The following is a 19,995-nucleotide window of genomic DNA, read 5'->3' on the forward strand; positions in this document are numbered from 1 at the left end:
TATCATTAAACCGGTTGTCATCGATGACTTCGTTTTTCTAACGAAAACACACAAGTTTTATTCATGTGAGGAAAATATAAATGCACTTGTGGACTTTCTCAAATAATGAAAACCGCACTTCTGAAGAGTAAGTGTGGGGCACAACCTATTTTTACCTGGCATGCAACTCTAGTGGATCAAAATGAAAAGAATTTTTACTGAGATACTTATCAGAGTATTTCCTCGGATAATTTGATCACCTGCCTGCCCATTAGCTTAACTAAGCAGCAGTTAGCATATAAGAAACATAGTAATTACTCCCACCTTATGGTGAGAGCAATTATGGAGTCCGTTAATACTTACAATAGGTGCAAGTTAAATGCCATTCAATATAAGAAATTAATTTAATTGTAGTAAATAACAAATTTTCTGAAGACTCATTGAAAGGATATCACAAAACTGAAAGACATATTCTTTAATATTATAATGCAAAAATTTGTTTGTAAATATCATTTGCCTTTGCCGGGATTCAAATCCGGATCCCTCGACTTCCAGCCAATTGTTTTAGCCAGTGAAGCTATCGAGGTGTCCCCTTACCTTCTGAAATTTGAGTGGCTTTAAAGGTACGAGACGCTGTGATGATATACCTTGCATACAATGTCACAGGCATTCGTAGTTGTGCGCATTGAGCCGCAGTCCATGGGGTTTAAGCCAACTTTAAATACTAGGGGTGGTTTACCTTTGGCATATTCCGAGAAACTGTGGGACATACTGCTACAGTAATTTTTTTATGGAGTCATTCACTTAATATGCATTTGAATGCATATCACTTGGGGATAAATTAAATTACTTTTGCTCTCGGGAACAGTAAAGCTGTATTCATTTAGAGTGTCACTCATGGAGGACAAAGTGGTCAATATGCTTGTGGAGGTTTCTCAGTGAAATCTTTCATTAAAGCTGTGATTCAGGTTTGATGGCTCAGAAACTTGTGTGTACATTCGAGATTTCTCTTGTGATTGTTCTTGTCAAATATAGCACAGAATGTTTCAGGATTTAGTAAATGTGAATGCATTGGATGCTTGCATGTATTTTTGACCACTCCAAATTCAAAGATGAAAATGATATGCAATATATTTCTTGATGCATGGTTTTTCATTTGTGCTCTATTTGCGCTATTATCTCCCATTTGCTTTTTCCATTGCTAGAGATCCCGCTGCTTAAATATGTTCACAAAATACTCAATACATATTATCCTTTCTCCGTATATTTGTGCACCACCAAATACTTCTTCCTTAATTTTTGTCTATTGCCTTCTCAATATTAGCATTAAACATCACGAACAACATGGAACAACCCTGCCCTAATCCTGCCTTTATTTTGGGTTCTCCCATGTTTTAATCACGTGGTATCAGTACCACCTTCTGTCTACAAGCTGGTTCAACTAAGGGAAGGCCCAATTTTTCCTTAAATTTCACTGTGTTGCTGTGTAATCATAGTGTTTAATGGATGTTCGGAACAAGTTTCATAAATTTGATTAGAATATTGCATCATGGGCCTCCGTTGAAATTTGAAACATTTGTTCAGTTCATCTGTGGAAACAATGGAGGTATCCTTACATTTTACCCCAGATTACACTACTTTGGATTTTTTCTTGTAGCCTACCAATTGTTTTGAAAAGGAATCAACATGTTTCCACTGCTTCGAATACTATTTCATCTCTGGGGTATAGTAGTGGACCTATATTTTATCCGTGGACCAAAACCAGCGAAGAAAATCTTGTTGATTGCTCATGAACAGGGTCGAACATTGTTCATAAATTTCCATTCTGATGGTTTTGTGAAGATTCATGGCACTCATCTGGGAGAAAATTTTCTCATATCCAATTGGAACTCATACTGGATTAAAGCAGATATTTTATTCTCTTGGTTTCATTGTTCTACCTCATTTGTTCTGCAATGATGATTTACTAAACGATTACATCAGGTAGTCTCAATCCTTGGGTTATTGAGAGTAATATGGCCCTTGTGATAATTAAAAAATTTAGAGCATGTTTGTACGTGTTGTGGAGGGAACACTAGCAGTTTTTTTAATTTATTCCAGGACATATGGTAAACATGAAAAGAATGTTTTTGATATTTTGTTTATCGCCAGATTTTAATTGTTTAACTTGTTTGCATCAGGAAATACATTAATGGGGAGATACATTTTTCATATATGATTAAAGGGAGGGTCATGGAACAAGTTCCCTTGATCCAAATGCCCTTAAGTAGCCCTTGATAGCTTTGTAAGCTATTTTTCTCTAATGCCAAATATATATTTCAGGATGAGTTGATGTTGCTGTGACATTATTTGAGTGAAGGTAGACACGAAAGCCCATCCCTGCATCCACCATCCTCTATGAAGATTATGAGTCTGTGCATGCCTTGGCCTTGCTTCTTCAGAACATAACAGTCCCTCTCTTAGACTTGGCTGATTGCCACTCATGTCAGATAAGTTTGCATACGGCAGTGAGTCACATTTGGAAGCATTGAGTAGCAATCCTTCTCTCGTTTTGGTTGCCACGTGATCACTGCTGTGGCAAATAGGAGAAAATGCATTTCAACACAAAAGTAAGTACCTGTTTTCATTCATGTCTGCAGTCTTTATGGTGTCCTTATGAACATGACAACCAAGGGCAGTGAAGTGAGTGTTTCAGAATAATAATCAGACATGCTCCTAGTCATTTAATCTCGCTCTGGAGGGGTCTTTTAAAGAATTGTCAAACTCATGTCAAACACTCACCCTTTGCCACCCTCGACTAACTTGGCTTGGGGAATAGGTATCGTGTAGGTCACTTTGTTTTTTGGGAACATTGGCTGCTCATTGAAAGCTCACTTCAACTTCCTCATCATCATTCGCAGCTCTACAGCCTGGTGTGGGCTTTGGCTTCCTCTATCTTATGCCACCATGCAAGAGTTCTTGTTCTTGCTTTACCCTTCCATCTTGTAACTTCCATTGCCTTCAAATTATTCTCTGCACCCTGTAGCCATCTCCTCCTTGGCCTACCTCTTCTTCTGACCCCTTCCATCTTGCTATTAAGTATCAGTTTGGGCATTCCATCCTTTTTACATGGCCCAATCATGCCAGCCACGGTGACATGGCAAATTTAACTATGTCCTTCCCTTCTAGTAGTTCATTTATCTCCATGTTCATTCTAATTCTCCATCTCTCTCCTTCTCTAATTGAGCCATAGATTCTCCTAATGATTTTTCTTTCCAATTTTCTTAGGGTTTCTTCATCCTGCCACGTACATTTCTTCAGCTCCATAAGTTCAAACAGGTCTAGCAAGCAATCTATAGATCTTCAGTTTTGTATTCCTTGATAGTTACATTGACTTGAGGAGTTTGACATTAGCAAAATATGCCTTGTTACCTTCCATTACCCTTGCATTGATCTCCGTGGATGTCTTATTTTTATTGTCAAGTTGGACTGCTAGATAGGTTAGCTCCTTGAAACCCTCTAACTCATAATTCCCAATTATTATATTTTGCAGGTCCCGCTTGTTCTGAGAAGCTGACATTTTCAAGTATTTGGTCTTCTCCTCACTAACCTTCAGCCCCACTTCTTCACCAGTGTTTTCTAAAATGTTAAACATTTCTTTCGGGCCATTCACATTTCGTGTCATTAGTGCTATATGGTCTGCACATGGGAATCCTTGCTGGGATTTATGTACAATGGTCCCTCTTGAATTCAATTCTTTCATTGTATTATGTAGGGCCAGGCTCAATGACATGGCTGAGAGAGCATCTCCTTGTCTTACCCCTGAGGTCATATTAAATACTCAACTTGCTCTACCCCCAATAAAGGTTTTACATTGTGATTCTACAATGTCAATTGAACCAGTCTAATCAGGAATATCATAACCTCTCAACACAGGTAACATCTCTTTCTTTTCACGCTGTCGAAAGCTTATTGAGATGAGATGAAATGAAATAATTGACTTTGTAATTTGACACACTTTATTTTAAAAACACAACCCAGGTTTCAAGGTTGAATGTCACCATCAGGTGGTCCTCATAGAAGCAAACTTGGTAGATATGCCATCTGATCAAGGGAAGGGAGGGTTGGTCAGAGAGGGAAGGTGGAAGGGTAAAAAGGTTACAATGTAGCCGGGAAGAAAAGAGAATTAAATCTTTCGGTGTCAATCGTTGACTTGGAAGGGTGGTAGGTAGGTCTAGGAGTGGGGAGGGAGTTGGAGGGATACAAAGTTCCATTGAAAGGTTCATCTTTGCAACGGACACATTTCAAACTTTCCAACTGCTCCGAAGCATCATGCCTCTGACCTTTATTTTCTAAATAAATAATTTTAGTCGCAAAGTCACTGTTGTGGTCACCTTCAATGAGGTGCTTTGCAAAGAGGGATGTTATTGTCTTACTTTTTAAACATGTTAGGTGTTCTTGAATTCTCTCTTTGAATTTCAGTCCTGCTTGCCCAAAATACTTTGTGTTACACTCTGAGAACTTTAACTCATACACTCCACTCCTCTCGTTTTTGGGGACCTTGTCTTTAGTTTGAGAGGTGAGGTTCTTAAGGCATGAACCACTGTAAAAGGCACATTTAATTTTTTCTCTAGGAAAACTTTTAATAATGGGATCTTTTAAATGTTCGGGGTTGTAAATGTGGCATAGGACTTTTTTCTAAGTTCATTCCGGTAAAGTTTATTAATTAGATCTTCTGAATAGCCATTGTTTACTGCTAATGTTTTAATTACATAAAGAACCTGATTTATATTTAACGTAGACATAGGGATAGCGGTTAAACGGTGGATCATTGCATGAAATGCCGAAAGCTTTTGGGCAAAGCAATGCCTTGAAGAGGAATGAATAGATTGGTCCGAATACATTTTGGTCTTAAAAATAGAATACTGTAACCGGTCTTTGTCTTTACAAATGGATGAGTCGTGGAAATTCAGGGAACCTTTTTCCTTTTTTTCACGCGTGAATTGTACATTAGAATTGACAGAATTTAAATGTGCTGGAAATTGATCTAGTTGCCTTGCGAAACCTGTCCACACACAGAAGACATCGTCTACATATCTAAACCAACGAAATACATTATTAATGAGAGGGTGAGCTGAGGAGAACAAATTTTTTCAAAATTATCCCTATAAATGCCGTCCAGGAGTGGGGGCTAGGGCAAGCCCATGGCTAAACCATTGGGCTGTTGGAAATATGAACCATTAAAAATAAAATAATTTTGAGAAACACACATCTTTAACAATGCACAGAGTTCACTTATAACTGGCGATGGGTTGGATTTTAGGAGGATGATGTCTTGGGCGAGGTTCACAGCTTCCATGGGTTGGGTCACGTTGGTGAAAACGTTGCGTACATCGAGGGAAACAAGCATGCACTTTCTCGGGATGACCACTTTCATTAGTTTGTTGACAAGGTCCAATTAATTCACTAAACCATATTCTGTGGAAAATTTGGACTGGATTTATATCTTCCTTAATTTCTATTTGTACCACTGGATTTAATCACTTTCTTAATATCTTGTTGATACTTGTGGGTTGGGTCTGAACGAAGTACTTCAGTATTATTGTCCCTGATAAAGTATTTGCATTTCGTGTTGTAGGTGTTTCGTTCTAATACAACCGCTGCGCTGACTTAATCTGCTTTTTGGATGATCAAATTTTTATCTGTCACTGAATGTACAGTATAATCGACTTCAAGGCCTCGTACTCGATAGAATGCTTTTTCTTTTTTACTTCTAGTTGTGAGATTTTAATAAGCTCCTGGGAAAAAACTTGCTCAACCGCAATGATTTCTTTCTGAAGGGCAACTTCAAGGTCAACCACCAGGTTTTTAATTCCTTAAACGGAAATAGGAATTTAAGGTACGTACTTAAGAACTTTTCTAGCAAAGAAATCTCACTATTAGAAAAGGAATGCCTGGAAAGGTTAACAATTTGAGGCCCAAACTTACAGTCACCCTGAGAACTTGTTGATTTTGAACTGGACTCCTTATTTCTCCATAGTAGGTCAAGCTTACGGTTGATTTTTGCTCTTTTATGAAAGGAAATCGCACTGCATGTCTGGGGAACATTTTTATGAAAGTATAAACACTCGATTCAATGAAGTTTATGGGACAATTCCATGGATAAAAGTAGTAAATAATGGGATATAGCATTAGATTTAACATACCATTTGTGTATCTTCCTTGTAAGCCAGGCTTTCTTGGCTACTCTGATAGCGAAATTTCCTGCTGAGAATTGGGTTTTTTATGCTGAAGGTTGATGAATTTTGGAAAACTCCAAGGGAGATGCAGCAACTTTTGAAGATGATGTTCAATGGCGCATTCTGGTATTTGATGGAATGTCTTCTCTAGAGACCCTCCTTATCTTCGTTACTGGCGCACTTAATAAAGTTGTTGTCCCAGGCCCAACTTTATGGAATTTGCATAACATATTGAAATGAAATGAAATTTTTAAATAAAGTGTGTGGATTTACAAAGTCAATTATTTCATTTCAATATGTTATGCAAATTCCATAAAGTTACCCCTGAGACAAGAGATTTTCTGTCAAAAGCTTTTTTGCAGTCAATGAAGAGTATATTCAAGTCAATGTTATATTCATAGCATTTCTCCAGAGCTCCTGGGAAAAGGCTTGCTCAAACGCCATGTTTTCTTTCTGAAGGGCAACTTCAAGGTCAACCACCAGGTTTTTAATGCCTTAAACGGAAATAGGAATTTAAGGTATGTACTTAAGCCCTTTTCTAGCAAAGAAGTCTCACTATTAGAAAAGGAATGTCCGGAAAGGTTAACAATTTGAGGCCCAAACTCATGGTCACACTGAGAACTTGTTGATTTTGAACTGGACTCCTTATTTTTCCAAGGTAGGTCAATCCTTCTCCATTGTTTCCTTACCGATAATATCTGGTCAATGGTACTTCTTCCAGCTCTAAAGCCAAACTGATATTCTTCCAGTATGTCTTGAGCATAGGTGCTTATGGATGTTAGAAGAAGACTGGTGAAAATTTTATATGGTACATTCAGTAATATAATACACCTATGGTTTTTGCAATCATATTTGTCACCTTTTTTTATAATTTGGACAAATCAATCCTGTCTTGCAGTCTTCTGGGAACTCACCCAACTCACAAATACTACAAATTAGCTGATGTAATGTTCTATTTAAATCTTGACCTCCATTTTTAATTAATTTGGCTGTTATTCCATCTTCTCCAGGTGCTGTGTCATTCCTTTGTTTTCCAATACTTTCAATTACTTCTTCTATTGTTGGAGTGAGCACTTCCGGATTTTCTATGTGACTTTGTTCTTCTACCCGTGGAGTTAATTCCTTAATATGCAGGCCATTGAAATATTCAGCCCATTTTTCTATCATCTCATTTTTGTCCCCAATGGCTTGACCATTTTTATTTCTACGGGAGTGCATCATGGTTGTTAGCTTTTAGTCATGCATTTTACTGGTTGGTTGAACTTTTTGCTTTCTTTAGCGTTATGGAGCTCTTCTACAGCCTTCATCTGATTTTTAAGCACTCTTTTTTTTTCTTTTATAGTAATTTATCAGCTTCTTTCCTGCTCTTCCTATACTTCTCTCTTGTTAATCTAGTCTCCTTTTGTAACATATTGTATCTATCCTTGTTATTTTCCTGTATAGCAAGTTTGCTCTCATTATCGAACCAATCTGCATGCCTTTTACTTTCGTTTTACCTATTATGTCCTTTGCAGTTGACAAAACACATTGTTTAATTCTTGCCATTGATATTCCACAGACTATTGCTCCGTCTGTTCTTCCTCATTCCTTGTTAACTTTCTACCTATTTAATTTCTGTACCTCAAAGCTTGCCCAGGTTCTCTTAAAATGTAATTATTCCATTTAACCCCTCCTGGTCTATTGAGCATACCCAAGAGTGCCAGTCGTTCATTAAAATGCACTCTCACTAGATAGTGATCATCAGAATCACAAATCGGTCCTTGTGCAGACATTATGTCCAATATAGAAGAGGAATGTCTCCTGGATACCAGCACATGATTATTTGATTCACAATTCCTGTCCCAGGTATTTTCCTGGCACCTTAGTGAATATTTTAATGCTCAAATCATGTGTTCTTTATCAGCATGTTGAGTGACAGAGCAAGCTGAGCCCACTGTGTGCTACTGTAAAATTCTTCTCATCAATTCTACCATTTCCTACCCATCTCACCTCCTGTGGGGCTGTAATATCCAAACCATTTTTAAGCATTTCATCGGCAACTTCAATCATTCTACCCGGTATCAACAATGTTCTAACATTCCATGTTGATAATTTTCATGAATTTGTTGTCCTTGTCTGTTTGCCAGGTCGATACCTATAAAATCCATGCTTATCTATCCGAAGCATGTTTATTGGTTTCATAGCGAGTGAATTTTTGAAGGGTAGGGTTGCTAGCCCTATGCCTAACCCCAGACTTGGAGGGCCAGGAGTTATATTTAGGGTTCACTCTCCCTTCAGGTGATTGTTCTTCCCTCATTGAACCCTTTATGAACCCAGAGATACCATAGGACATATGTGCAGTGCAGAGCATCTGAAGCTGAGTGCAGGAAGTCTGGCTGATGCAATGTGATGTTGCTCAAGTGAATCTTTAAAAAAAAAATGTTTAATTAAATGAAGAATGCAATGTATCTTTCCTCTGACCTTAAGGACAGTGGAAAGATACATTGTATATTTCATTTAATTAAAATGAATGTCCACAAAGTTTAGCCGGGAACAATTGAATATTGAAAAATTATGTTCTTTTTTCAAAGTCGTCAGCAAAATATATGTAAAGTGGACGTCGGTAAATAATGATAAATGTCCTCAGTTTCTTTCGCGAAGGGGTCTTGTAAGTGTGATAAATGGATGCATTTTTACATGATTTAGTCAGTCTAGACGTGCTTTAACCATATCTTCAAGATCAATTTGATTTTTTCATTCTTCTTGACAAGTGTTAAGTTATAGCACATTACTGAACAATAACGGGTCTGTCCCAGAAATGCCTGGACCCAGATCCAGTTTTAGAAGATAGTAACTGGAAATTAGGATGAGGAAGAGTCAACCTGAAGATCCCACTCTCAAGTTTTGTGACAGTAGAATGTCGCCATTACGTTGGATTGCGGATTGGATTTCGGTATACAGGATAGGAAGAGACATTTGGATGTCAGGCGGGTGATCATTTGTGGACACTCGTTGATGTGATTGAGGCACTGACTCATTTATCAATCTTATGATTTAGGAATGAAGATGAAAGGCATTCATTTGTATACCAGCAAAAATTGAACAATTCATCATTTATTATCTTTAATCCTAATAATTATGAATTCCATGCTGCTATATGAATTCCTGTATCATCGGTTGTATATTCTCATTTTGGAACTCCCTTTCCCATTTCATTCTCTGTCTTCCTTGCATGGCCAAGGGTGACCCCATCACCAAAGACTGAGAATGAAGCCGGCCCAGTAGCCAATGCGGATCCATTGGAATTTTCAAAGGGGCGTGCACTCATGGAACTCTAATATGATCGAATCCCACCCACTTGGTGAGAATTAATCATCCTCCATTATTTTAGCCCAGCTCAAAAGGTTTCAATGATGTAAGCATCACCACCTCTCACCTGATGACTGACACGGCCACTCTAACGGCCAATTCCATCTCAGGTGGCAGTGGGCCTACATCGGTAGGAGCAGATGGGGTTTGAAAGAGAGGGAAAGGTAGGTACTTCTTTGATGATGTCATTATCTGTTCGATGAGTTAAAATTCTCTATCTGTGTCTGCTTCTGGGGGAAACGGCTAAGCAAAATGCGGGGCAGATCAATTCTTACTCTATCTAATCTTTTCCCTCCGTACTCTTTCACAGTTTTCACTCAAAATAGCCAGAGACAACCTCGCAAGTGATGGCTTGTTCAAAGGAATGGATTCAGAGATGACTGCATAAGACGTCTGTTAGTAAAATATCAAATCCTAATGTAGAATTCATTCATGACATACCACTATTGTGGAACCTTTTTTGCTCTTTGTTTTATCTATTAATTATCTCATGAGCTAAATGAGCGTTTTCCCGTGTGTTTTGTGAGATATTTAACCATTTTTGTAATATTCATTGAAATTTTGCATCACATTGTTGGTTTTCTCTCCACAGGATTCTATTCTTCGTAATGAGAGCATTACACTTTCTCTTCTGGTGACCTGGCAGAACAAAGGAAGCATTTGCAGTAGATGCAGAGCAAATTGTGGCTGTGATGAGGAAACACTGATTTTAAAGTGCTCATTACACCACGTTAGATACAGGCTGGCACGTAGTGCCATTGTCTTCCAGAGCATTGAATTCCAATAAAGAGGTCCTCACTTAGTCTTAGCCTAATGTCAGTCATTCTCATGGGTGTAACTTATCATAAAATAAGGAAATGAATTTGAAAGCCATAAACCAATCTTGAGGAGCGGGAAGAGGACAAGAAGACAAAGGATTGCAGGTGATATGATTAAGAACAAGAGAAGAGAAGAATGTAAATGCAGAGATGGGTAGGAAAGAGAACAAAGAATTCAATGGCAGATTTAAGTGGGAAACCAACAGAGCTAAAGAAGCATGGACAAAGATTGTGTGGGGATGTGAAAGTTGATAAAGTAAGGGGGAAATGGGTGCTCTGTGCAGGAATGTGAAAGGACTGCCAGGAAGTAAGAACGTAATATCGGTACAAATCATCAAAGATAATTCAAGAAAAATTATTGAATGGACTCAAAACACTCAATTACTGAATGAATGAAGAAATGGAAAGAATTCACAGAAGAACTGTATGAAAAGACAGTAGGCCCAAAGCTTAGACACAGAAGATAAAGTAGGATAGGTTTAATGGCTCAAGAAAGGGCATTGAATTAATTGAGGATTGGAGTTAGATAACATTCTCATAGAACTACTCAATAGCTTGGGAGGAAGGGTTTTTATGGAGTTCTGCAATGGTGTTCATGATCAAGGAATTTTACTGGAAGATGTCCGAGCGGTTAGTGTCCCTGGTCCGAAAATTGGAAGGGATGGAATATGTGATGACTAAAGAACAACAAATTTAATTTCCTAAAACAGCTGAAGTGGTTCTCAGGGTCATCAACAAAAGGAAAGAGAGCGGGGCAGATGATTTTTGTGCCCAGGAAGAGGAGAGACATGTGCTATGGCCTGGCAGTAATGGGGTAACTAATAGAAACGGGCATAGATTACAGTCAGGATGTATTTGTGTATGTGAATAGATAGTAGAAATAGGAGACTTATCCTTGAAAGTGTATGTATCTCAGACTGCTCAGGTGTGAGGGGTGGACGGAAGGCCCGGATGTGCAGTGTTAGGAAGAGGAGTGAGGCAGGGTTGTATCACCCGTGTGCTGTTCAATGTGTATGTGGGGGAAATATTAAAAGAGGCACTATGGGAAGAACTGGAGATTGGAATCAAGGTCAGTATGGAATTCAATATAATCAGTTAGGTTTGCTGATGACCAAGCTTTTGTTTGCCGGTCAGCCCAGGGTTCGCAATCTCTGCTGAGTGCATTGGACGGTCAGGTGTGATAGGTATGGGATGAAAATAAATGTAAAATAACTCATTTAGTTATAGAGATAGAGGGAAGCCAAGTTAAATATTAAAAAAATAATTAATAAACTGGAATAGGTTGAATGGTTTAAGTGTATAGAAAGTGTTTCATCTAAGATGCTTCAGGTTGTAGGGTCATAGGGTGCTCTGCCATCAAAGCACCATGTCTTCCATTGTAGCAATTTCATTGTCACTCACTGCCGCCATCGCTAAACATTTTGAGTCATTATATATCTAATGCTATCACTTTTGATATATTTCTATAATATCTAACATTTATTTACTATTATTTAGTCCAATGTAAGTGATTCTGTACTTAAATGAACATTTTGAATATTAAATAAACAGATAACATTACTTTGGATTTTTCCTTGTAGCCCACAAAGTTATTTGAGATGGCATTTCAAAGGAATCATTTAGGTAGGCCAAGGTGAATGGTTGTATCAATGCATATTTCTATCCTTGTGGAATCCTCATTAAATCTCCAAATTAATAAGACATTCATTTTCTTAACAGAATCAGTAAATACATATCCAATCCTGAGGTAAAATTTACTAACGAGAAAGAAAATAAATAATGTAGCCTTCCTGCTATTTCTTTAATTTCCATGTTGGTGGGGTCATGTTTTCCTATCCTTCAGCATATATTAATGCGATGGCATTCAGATGTCTTTTGGCAAATTCCAAGAAACTGCGGAAGATGCCGCAACGGTAACTTTTAAAGTAGTCATCGGCTAATATTCATTTCAATACAACATTTTCAGAGAGTAAAAATCATTTCCGAAATTTCAGAGCTTAAGAGGACACCTCGATAGCATAACTGGCTATAGCACTCGCATGGACATTAAGGGATCTGGGTTCGAATCCCCGTCAAGGCGAATGATTTTTACACTCTGAAATGGTTGCGTTCAGATGTCTTTTGTTATATGAGTAATATACTTCTTGTAGTAATGTCTCTCATGTGTGTTTACACTGTGCTGAGGATTATACACTAAGTCAGTACATCAGGTTAATGATTCTGGACAAAAAAACTGAAAAATAAATTTTGCTACATTAACTGATTCATTTTGTGCCCACAACAAAAAAAACTAAATTCAGTTGCTTAGGTGTTCCTGAAAATTTCTAAATCAATGATAGTAGTGCGATCCTTTTTGAATGGTATATCTTCTTTTACAAATAATAAAAAGAAAGCTCATGTTGGCTTGGGGGAGGTCATTAATTAGGAGTGAATTTAATGGGAATGTGGAAAAAGCTAGGAAGTTAGTGAAGAGAAGGCACCAGACTGCTGTGAGGAACCACTGGTGGGAGAATGTTTCTGAAAGGCTGCCCCTGGACGTTAAATGGTATCATTTACTGCTGGCTAGTTATTCACAAGGTTTTTGGTGTTCTTCTCTCTCCCTTAACGTTAAGAACCAAAGTTGTTTTTACCTGTGGTGAGCCCTGCTCCCTGGATTGTGGGCAACTGGCTACAGAGTTCAGATCAAACCCATTCCAATGATGCATAATAAACTTGTCTCATGACCTTTGATAGCATCATCTATCTATTCACTAGGCCCTTTGCCTGAATGGAAAGATTACTCACCAATTACAGTTCTGCCCAATCAGCTGAATCAAATCAGCCCCTTGCTGGAATAAAGGCCTCCCTGAAGGACACTCATGCTGCCTAAAAACCATATTTACATTTATGTAAAATACCTTCAGTTATTCGGTTTTCCCCATGGAAATTTTCAATGTTAAATGGGAATCAAAAAGTAACCTCAATCAGGCCATGTGCCATATAAAACCAGAGAAACATTGATTTTACCAACGTATCTAATAGGTCATAAATTGGAATAAACAAAAGAAAAGTATGTATTCTACTGTTTCAGGCTTCACTTGGTGGAAGTATTTAATGGCCATACTAAAAAGTAAAGTAGTAAAAGGAAAAGTACAGTCTTATTTGTATGAAAACAAGTAAGATTTGTATGGGCTAAAGAAATTGAATGACTTACCGTTAGAAAATTTGGCCAAGAGGGCAGATTAATGGGACGTGGCATCACCTGCCCATCACCTGTGCTCTGTCATCTTCTGAATTTGTGTGTGTGTGTGGCTGTGTGTGTGTGTGTGAGCGTTTGTGAGTACTGTGTAATTGAAATCCATACTTTCAAAACCAATTGAGATCTATTCACGGGAGCTGAGATGAGAGGATTGACTGGTGCTGCTTCAAAGCTTTGATTAGGAGTCAGTGTAGGGCAAAACTCAGGATGGCAGATGTCTATTAATTCCTTGGGGTTTTCTTGCGTCCCTTTTGCTTTGGAAATTACTTGGAGTTCCATCAATCAGCATATTATGTTCTAGGCAGGCGTTAGTTCTCTCAGAGAAGCAGCAGACAAAACTGTTGAAAGAGGCAGGGAGAGAGACCTTCATTGTCTCTCCCTCCTTCTCACTTGTCACATAGGGGACATATGAGAATCCATCCTTAAGATTCCACACCCAAACAAAGGAAAATGGTGAGCTTTCTATGTCTTCTCCATTTATATAGCACTGTCGTTTGTGGGACCAGTTAAGGGTTACACCTCCAGCACGTCGGCTCTCCAAACTTATATACCTTTGGCCACCCTGCACTAGACACCACCACACTATGGCACTTGTCACCAAAACCTCAAGATGATACAGAAGACAATTGGATGTATGGCAATATGGCAGGTTTGTAATAATTTAAAAATTTAGAGCATGCTTATGCAATTTTGTAGAGGAAATAATAGCAGTTTTCTTTATTGATTTTGGGACATATGGTGTGACGTGGTATCATGTGTAGGGGGTGGGAATGTGTGCATCAGGAAATACATTAATGGGGAGATACATTTTTCATATATGATTAAAGGGAGAGTCTTGGAACGAGTTCCCTTGATCCAAATGCCCTTAAGTAGCCCTTGATAGCTTTGTAAGCTATTTTTCTCTAATGCCAAATATATATTTCAGGATGAGTTGATGTTGCTGTGACATTATTTGAGTGAAGGTAGACACGAAAGCCCATCCCTGCATCCACCATCTTCTATGAAGAGTATGAGTCTGTGCATGCCTTGGCCTTGCTTCTTCAGAACATAACAGTCCCTCTCTTAGACTTGGCTGATTGCCACTCATGTCAGATAAGTTTGCATACGGCAGTGAGTCACATTTGGAAGCATTGAGTAGCAATCCTTCTGTCGTTTTGGTTGCCACGTGATCACTGCTGTGGCAAATAGGAGAAAATGCATTTCAACACAAAAGTAAGTACCTGTTTACCATCGCATCACAGTTTGTGTCTGTGGGAAGTATTTAGGCTGTCTAATCTTGGTGATCTGATATATATTTTTGATTAAGCACGGCATGAGTGTCCACTGTGGTGTTCTGGTGCATAATGGCCATTAGTTGGGACGTAACCAATGCCTCTTTTTCAGTGTATCTTGGATGTTCTCTCTTTGCCATCCCTGAGAATTCATTGTAATATGGCACTCTCATTGTTCACGGTGGGAGTTCTATAATTTTATTTAAATGCCATATATACATTTATTCCAACTATATTTACTCCCATTCCAATACCAATTTCATTTCATTGCAACATATGTGGTAGGTGGGTCACGGTAGTCCAGTGGGTAGAGCGATGGACTGCTGACCGGAGGGTCCCAAGTTCGATTCCCTGGCAAGGCACTCTGGGCACCTGCAGCTCCACCCAAGCTAAAGTGATTTTTCGGGTACCAGGTCTTCCTGGGAAACCATAACCGGCACAGGCCCTACTACCCTGATGTGTGAATTTTCACACGCCGTATAGGGCTTAGTACGGGGTGATCTCTACCATCATCTACTAAACCGACCTTCGGGTTGATTACTGTGTTTATGGTTTTGTTTTATGTGTTGTAGCCGATATTTACATATACTCAGTATATGTACGTTTACATATATTCAGTTTTTTCACTATTTGTGTAACTATGTGCCTAAGTAAAACAATTTTACATTGTAAAACAGATTCTGAAGAATTTCAGTCTTGATTTCAAAGACTTTTTTTTGTGTCTATATGATTAAAAGAGATTGGTAGTTTTGTGTGAGATACTTTGTCGGAAGCTATCTTAAAATCTGAAAAAACCATGCCCACTGGAACATGGCTCAATCCCAAAATAAGCATATTGTGAACAAAAAGTGGAAGTTTTGTTTTGTAGGATTTACCCTCTTGGAAACTGTGCTGGTTATTCAACAACTCGCAACTATCGAGGTGTCCCACTCTGGAAATAGCAACTATATGTTCCATAATCTTGCATGATATGAATGCAAGAGAAATAGGTTTGTAATTGCTTGGTTCCTCCATTTTGGGCGTCAGGCAGAGAGAATGAACTTCAAAGCTATGGGAGACATGCAGTAAGACTTGGATGAGGATGTTTTGAGAGAAGGAATTGAATAAGTTGGCCTTATACAAACTGCTCTTTGCTCTTTTGCCATTATCATTTGTGATTTAACTAGCTGTTCAATAATTTCTATGAACTTCTATGAGGTACGACCAAAGTGTTTTCAGGTTCTCTTTCAAATTTTCTGCTAATATTTTCATATTGTCCCCTTCAAAGAATTCTTCATTCGTTTGCTTTGCACTTATTCCATCTTCTTCTCCAGTGTCTAAAGCACCCTTGGAAGTCCTTGCCTCTCTTCAGGTTTTTTAGTTGACTCCTAATTTCTTGCTTTATTGTGTCCACATCTTCCCTCATATGATCAAGGATGGTGATTGAATTTTTTACCGGAAACTGGTGAACAATCAAAGCTGAATATGCAGGTGCATTGTCATGGTAAATGATCCATCCATCATGTTCCCTTGAAATATTGTGCACTGTTGATTCCTGAATTCAGTTGATCAGATATCATTTGGACAGTTTTTTGACGGATGATAAGGACAAGGGACCTCACACGATTAATGTTATCATCAACACAGTTGGTTGAAGGTCGTCCCGGCCTTGCATCATCCTGTGACGTCTTGTCAGCCATCTTTAAAACCCTTAATCCAATCGAAAACTGATGTTTGCTTCAGAGTATTATAACCGTAAGCAGCTGTCATTATTACAGAAATTTCTTGATAACTTTTACCGAACTTCATAAAAAACTTGAAGTTAATTCATTGTTCCGTGATTTCATATTTTTCCATTTTCGACAAACAGTAAACACAAGGACAACAAAAACTAACATAACAGGCACCATATGCACAGTTAAAAGGTGCGCCTAGCACAGATGGCTCACTGGGTCTGTGGCAACTAACGCCGCTAATGGACAAAATTGTAATCTACATTATGGTAACAAGATTGCTCTAGTTTACGGCGCATTTTTTCCATAGAGCAGGAACCAGGTATATTTATATTTGTATATATACTTATATATATATATATATGTATATATATATATATATATATATATATATATATATATACTCATATATACAGAAACGGATATAAGGAAAAGGGATGGGAACACATATAAAGGACGAACACAATAGAGGTGGGGAAGGCGGAATCGAACGGATCACAAGAGTAAAAATATTTCCTCAACCGGGACACGAACACCGGATCTTTCCACTTGCCGGGCGGATGCTCTTAACCACTTGAGCTATCGAGGATAGTCAATTTACCCTGAGATCCGTGGGTCTAATATGTCGCCAAGCGCCCCGATTCTTTCAGCCAAGAGATGGCATCAGGGGGCTGTTTCACCCACCAAAGGAGAAATAGACAATACACAAGGAAAGGAAAGGACAGTGGGTTAGAATTCATACAACATCATACCGGAAAGGAACAGTGCGTTTTGTGGCACGCATAGCCAGAAGAAAGAGATGAGCCACATTGGCCAAATACACATTCAAACACGAAATCCCACCAAACGGCGAATAAATACTCATATATACAGAAACAGATATAAGGAAAAGGGATAGGAACACATATAAAGGACGAACACAATAGAGGTGGGGAAGGCGGAATCGAACGGATCACAAGAGTAAAAATATTTCCTTATATCTGTTTCTGTATATATGAGTATTTATTTGCCGTTTGGCGGGATTTCGTGTTTGAATATATATATATATATATATATATATATATATATATATATATGTATATATATGTGTATATATATGTGTATATATATGTGTATATATATGTGTATATATATATGTATATATGTGTATATATATATGTATATATATATATATATATGTATGTATATATATATATGTGTGTGTGTGTGTGTGTGTGTATGTGTGTGTGTGTATATATATGTGTATATATATATATATGTATATGTATATATATATATGTATATGTATATATATGTACTCATATATACAGAAACAGATATAAGGAAAAGGGATAGGAAACACATAAAGGACGAACACAATAGAGGTGGGAAAGGCAGAATCGAACGGATCACAAGAGTAAAAATATATCCTCTCCTTTGGTGGGTGAAAGAGTCCCCTGACGCCATCTCTTGGCTAAAGAATCGGGGCGCTTTGCGACATATTAGACCCACGGATCTCAGAGAAAATTACGTTTCCTTGATAGCTCAAGTGGTTAAGAGCATCCGCCCGGCAAGTGGAAAGATCCGGTGTTCGAGTCCCGGTCAAGGAAATATTTTTACTCTTGTGGTCCGTTCGATTCTGCCTTCCCCACCTCTATTGTGTTCGTCCTTTATGTGTGTTCCTATCCCTTTTCCTTATATCTGTTTCTGTATATATGAGTATTTATTCGCTGTTTGGCGGGATTTCGTGTTTGATTGTGTATATATATGTATATGTATGTATATATATGTATGTATATATGTATGTATATGTATATATACATTTATAAATATATTATTATTAGGTAATATACCAGTTAAGGTAGGTTTTTGGATGGGCAAACTACCAAATAATTCTATTGTTTCAGGCTTCACCTCGTGGAAGTAATTAATATCCATTACTAAAAAAGAAACTATTACTATTGGAGACTATTGGCAAGGAAGACCTCATCATCCAGAAAGCTGACAAGGGATCTAGTGTCGCAGTGTTGGATAAACGAGTGTATGTGGAAAAGTGCCTTGAGTTCATCAACAACAATCCTATTACTCCGTTATCCAAAGACCCAACCGCGAGTTTCCAAAGTGAAGTGAAACGTGCAGTGTCCAAGTGTAAGTTTTTAAATGCTAGGGAAAAATTTAGTTTAATCCAAATGAACCCCTCCGCCCCCAGGTTGTACGGACTCCCCAAATTACACAAAAAAGCAATACCTATTTGGCCTGTCATCTCAGCTGTGTCCGCCCCTTCACACCTTCTGGCACGAAAATTAGACGTATTGCTCCGAGATCCCACAGGTTTTAAACCTAAATATGGAGTTAAAAACTCTATAGAGCTAGCCCGAAAATTGAAAGATATTGATGTCCCGGAAAAAGCGAGGCTAGTCTCCTTCGACATTAGCAATTTATTTACTTGCGTACCAATATCGGAAACTTTGCTTAGGGTGGAAGAACTACTCAAGGATTCCACCATTGCCCAAAATATCTCAGACGAATTGGTCCCCCTCATCAAAATGACAGTTAACCAGAATTATTTTAGTTTCAACCACACCCTTTACAGCCAAACGGATGGGTTAGCTATGGGTTCCCCACTGACCCCCTTCCTAGCCGAAGTCTTCCTCAATTCTGTAGAAGAACATCTTTTTAATGCTGACAATCAGCATAACAAAAACGTGGGCTATTGGTTTCGTTACGTGGACTATGCCTATGGACCGGAACCAACCGACAGTTAGACTCCTTCCTTAATTTCCTAAACACTCTTCATCGGAATATCTCCTTCTCCATGGAAAAAGACGTCAACGGCACCATCAACTTCCTCGACTTGACAATCACAATTAGGGATAATAGACACGAATTTGCAATTTATAGGAAACCCACATATACAGACCATATAATTTCTAATGATTCCGCACACCACTTTTCTCACAAACACGCAGCCCTCCACTCCATGATCCACCGCCTCCTACACATCCCCCTTTCCCCCAAAAACTTCAAAATTGAACTCGTGAATATCACTAATATAGCTACCAACAATGGTCTCAAACCCAAACTAGTTGACACATTACTACGGAAAAAACAAAAAGCAATGGCCATAAAAAGCATTTTCGTATCACAGCCCGCAGTATCTAAAGTTTTTAAGCGGTGCTCAATCCCGTGTCTGGGAGATCTTTCATATAGGATTTCCAACTGCCTACCCACCTCACTCAAAGCAGCCTTCTACCCACTCATAACCCTCTCCAAACTTCTAGCCAATGGAAAAGACACCCAGGATAGCCTTCTCAAATCAGGCATTTATAAACTGAAATGCGAGGATTGCAACAGCGTCTATGTCGGTCAGACCGGCAGGAATATCAAGTTACGAGTCAAGGAACACGCTAGATGTCACAAAAATCAGAATAA

At 38.4% G+C, this 19,995-nt stretch overlaps 1 non-coding gene across 1 annotated transcript; it reads left to right on the forward strand.

The window, feature by feature from the left end:
- The first annotated feature begins 18,097 nt into the window (after positions 1–18,097).
- Positions 18,098–18,173, forward strand: TRNAA-GGC (transfer RNA alanine (anticodon GGC)). Its single transcript has one exon. It is a non-coding gene; the product is annotated as a tRNA-Ala (tRNA).
- Positions 18,174–19,995: the final 1,822 nt, after the last annotated feature.

This window comes from Hetaerina americana, unplaced genomic scaffold (genome assembly GCF_022747635.1).
Source record: "Hetaerina americana unplaced genomic scaffold, ioHetAmer1.1.p SCAF_228, whole genome shotgun sequence".
Classification (NCBI taxonomy): Eukaryota; Metazoa; Arthropoda; class Insecta; order Odonata; family Calopterygidae; genus Hetaerina; species Hetaerina americana.